The following is a 4,585-nucleotide window of genomic DNA, read 5'->3' on the forward strand; positions in this document are numbered from 1 at the left end:
GACCACCACCAGAAGCCTCACAATGTAGGCTCAATTCCAAAAGGATTTCCCACAGCACAACTATTGGATGGGAGGAAGAACCAGCAGTAAAATCATAAGACCCACCTCTACCAAAGACCGTAGAAAACCTGTCATAGTCACAAGGTAAATTAACAAAGTATTCCATCTATCTGTTAACATTAATGTTTGTTGGCGGAACTATACAATCACTGTAAACAGCATCCTTGTTAACTCCAGACCTCTTGTACCCTCACTGACACTAGAAAATTCCCTCATATTGCGCACATGGAAAGGTGTTTCTACTGAGAATGTAACCTATAAAGTCTGAAAGAAGTGGTGTTTATACAAAATGTGTAAGTATTGATGTAAGGCAGTGAGAAACACAAAAGCCAGGGGATACATACACCACCTAAAGAATAAGATAGTTCTTTTTAGTCAACCTTAAAAACATGGAAACATAAAAGCTACCTAATGAAGAACTCAAAGTACTGTCCAATGGGAAATTCACAAACATGGAGAAAACACAATCATATTTCCAAGGTATTTGCAGTCATATATATGGACTATAGCTTGTCACGGCTCTATTGTACTTTCAGAGGAAAATTGACCACATATACAAAGGAGATCCTGTAAGATTACCACAGGGAGTGTTGTGAGCTGGAAGGAGAGTTGACAGCCACTGCCCACCCTCCGAGAGGGTGACTTTGTCCTTCGCTCATGTGGGTTATCTCCATCTCTGGACCCCTGCCCTCGCCCTGCCTCTGCAAGAGGTTTCAACACGAAACTTACAGAATGTTTTTAACACAAAGAGTAGTGGATTTTGATGAGACATGGAACAAGCTCCTAACTACAATCAGAAATATTGTTATGCTGGGATATGTAGAGAGAGAAAATGGAACAGCTGCTTCTCAGATATCTATGGTGTATGTGTGGCTTATGTGGAACCACTTAGAGAAAAACTTTATGTAGAAAAAAAATTTGTTTCAGAAAATCACATTCAGAAGATACAAGAGAGTTTTGGATTCTGATGAACAAGTGATTGTTATGTATCATAGGTATTGGGAAGAACACAGCAAGGGCACTGACCATATGGACTATTTATATAGGTATCTCAATACCTAGTTTATTTAAAGGAATGAATTGATAGAAGCTGATATATATATATATATATATATATATATATATATATATATATATATATATGGCTATGGTGGAATAGATATAAATGAACCCCATATGAAGACAGGAGAGCTAGCATTGGTAATGTGGAGAAACGTAATTGTTGAATCTCTTCAAAGCATCCTCATCCTCATCTTGGCTGCAACAAGAAATTAAAAATGATCGTGTGGAGAAGACCCAAACCAAAAAATAATCTGTGAAGTTATTAACTCCTTTGTTCATGTTGAACAGTATAAGAAAAAAACTCCCTTAAAGTTTTACCAGGTAATCTTTGTGTCTCCCTTTCTGAATCAAACAGGATAATATTACAAGCAAGAAGCTTCAAATGTATTACAGGAGTTAAACTACCGACAGTATATGGTAAAAGGTTTTAGGTAGATTAAAAGATGAAGAAATAAGACGTTGAAGATATTTGCATCCACATTCATATACTAAATGTGCCATGAGTGTCAGCAATGGATGGTAGCAGACCACTGACAGTTCTCAGACTCAGAGGGCCACAACGTCATCTAGCTAGAGAAGAATAGCATAACAAATGCATATGCATTACTCCACGCTGCATCAACTGGTTTACCTCATATGACTCAGAAGCCACAGAATCACATCCACAATGAGGGCCTTAGAGCCACCAGTAGCCATACTCAGTAACATATGCCAACACAATTATTTGTGGAATCAGTTTTGGCAGTACATGGTAAATTTCTTCAAGTTACCAACACTATTCTGAAGGGTGATCAGTGTTTTCTGAGTGCTTTTGATAAGGCCCTTACATCTGTTGTAAATTATAGAGAACTCAAGTCTGTTTGCAAAACATTTGAATTGCTTGCTAAGTGCAGTGACAACATGCTAAAGGGGAGGACCAAGAAAGAGGTAGAAGACAAACTCAGCAGCTTCATCACTGTTCTCAGATACACCAATGACAAAGATGCTTTCTAAAGAAGTCATGATCAATAAATTAAAGCAAGCCTGTGGTTTATGGATCTATCAGCAAGCTCCATCAGATGTGCACAGGCATGCGAGTCAGTGCTGATCTCAACAATAAGTTCAACAGTTTCATCAGAAACCAAGACACGGTGATAGATTTGGGATTCATTTCTAAATTTCTAAATGTATGTCCCTCTGGCTGGTACACGGCCTCTCACTCAGGCTCCTTCATCCACATTTGTGATGCCCCAAGAGTTACTAAAGGGTGTGCAGATAGATGTTTGATTTGTTTTTTAGCAAGCATTTCAGTGGAAGGAAACTGACATTGTTACATTTTCTCCAGGCAGGTGAGGTTAAAATGAAGTATTTGGGAAAACTCTATGTAGCTATAGTTATGACCTACCAAATGGCAGTTCTTCTTGCCTTCAGCAACTGTAAACCTGTCAGCTATAAAGAACTTTGGGACAGCACCCAGATGAATGGAAAGGCTGACCAAAAGAAGCAGATCATTAATTGATGGAAAAATGATTAACCATGATTCAGAAATGGAAGATACTGATACAGAGCCTTCATTACCATTCAATGTAAACTTCAGCAGTAAGAAAATAAAATTTAAAATTACTACATCAGTGCAGAAGGATACACCACAAGAACTGGAACAGACTAGATGGGCTGTAGATGAAGAGCAGAAAATATACCTTCAAGCTGCTATTCTTTGTATTGTGAACGCATGCAAAGTGCTTCTTCGCAATGCCCTCATTCAAGAGGTAATCATCCAGGAAAGAATCAGGTTCGATCCCAGTAACAGCATGATTAAGAAGTGCAAAAATGTTCTGAGAGACGAGCAGTACATTTAGCACAGTCAAGCATCGACAGATAAACATAGAAACTTGGATACAGCTTACATCACTTGAGCCCTTCTGATGTGGGTGTGATGTCATTGCCATCCCCATTTCATGAGCTCCTGTGGGAAAAAGCAAGCCTGTGCCTCCATACTTCGGTAGTCTGGCAGCCCCTGTTTGTCTGCTGTTTACCACATCACCAGTGCCATGTCATGAGAGTCAGAGAAAATCCCTACGGATATTTCAAGCTCATGCCATTATGATGTTTCTTAAAATTGTATTTAAAAATTAAGAGAAGTATTGCTGAAATGTGGAACTTGTTTTGTACCATGATTTCTCCCCGGCACATTTACAGTTTGTGTGTGTGTGTGTGTGTGTGTGTGTGTGTGTGTGTGTGTGTGTGTGTTTGCATATATGTATTATATCTTTTTTCCTGGTTCTTCTTCTGAAAAGCCTCTATACCACCCACCCTTACCCTGCTTCTATGAGAGTGCTTCCTCACCCACCCACCCACTGCCTCACCACCCTAGCATTCCTCTGCACTGGGGCATCAGGCCCTCATAGAACCAAGGGCATCCCTTCCCATTGATGATAGATAAGGCCACTTCAGCTCCTTCAGTTCTTCCCCTAACTCCTCCATTGGGGTTGTTGTGCTCAGTCTGATGGTTGGTTGCAAGCATCCCCATTTGTATTGGTCAGGATCTGGCAGAGCCTCTCAGGAGACAGCTATAACAGGCTCCTGTCAGCAATCACTTCTTATTATCAGCAATAGTGTCTGGATTTGGTGTCTGCATGTGGGATGGATCCCCAGGTAGGAAAGTTTCTGGATGGCCTTTCCCTTAGTCTCTGCTCCACTCTTTGTTCCTGTATTTCCTTTAGACGAGAGCAATTCTGGGTTAAAATTATGTATATCGGTGGTTGGCCCCATCCCTCAACCAGGGGGCCATGCCTAACCTCTAGATATCGTCTCCACAGGTTCTCCATCCCCTTTGTAGGGTATTTCAGCTAATGTCATCCTTATGGGGTCCTGGGAGGCTTTTGCTTTGCTGGCATCTGGGACTTTCTGGGTGATACCCCCAGTTACTCATCCCCCATTGCTACATAGTTTTGTTCAATTTCCTGACTCTCTGTACATCTCCTCCATCTCCTCCCATATCGTATGCTGCCCCTCTTTCCCCACTTCTCTTCCTCCCAAGCCTCTCTCACCCTCTACTTGCCCTGATTATTTTGTTCCCACTTCTAAGTAAGACTGAAGCATCCACTCTTTGGTCTTCCTTCCTCTTGAGCTTCATGTGGTCCATAGGTTGTATAGTGAGTATTCCGTGCCCTTTGCCTAATATCCACTTTATCAATGAGTGCATATGGAAATGTCCTCATTCTTGCTGATTCTTTGTATTGTTTTCTTTGTTTCTATTTGGTTGATTTCAGCCCTGAGTTTGATTATTTCCTGCCATCTACCCCTCTTGTTTGTATTTGCTTCTTCCTGTTCTAGAACTTTCAGGTGTGCTGTTAAGCTGCTAGTGTATGCTCTCTCCAGTTTCTTTTTGGAGGCACTCAGAGCTGAGTTTTCCTCTTAGCACTGCTTTCATTGTATCCCATAAGTTTGGGTACGTTGTGCCTTCATTTTCATTATTCTAAAT

At 40.8% G+C, this 4,585-nt stretch overlaps 1 pseudogene; it reads left to right on the plus strand.

Annotated features, from left to right (window-relative positions):
* Nucleotides 1-792: 792 nt before the first annotated feature.
* On the plus strand, nt 793-3,017 carry LOC110320239 (annotated as a pseudogene).
* The last annotated feature ends 1,568 nt before the right edge of the window (nt 3,018-4,585 follow it).

Source organism: Mus pahari, chromosome 4 (assembly GCF_900095145.1).
Source record: "Mus pahari chromosome 4, PAHARI_EIJ_v1.1, whole genome shotgun sequence".
NCBI lineage: Eukaryota > Metazoa > Chordata > Mammalia > Rodentia > Muridae > Mus > Mus pahari.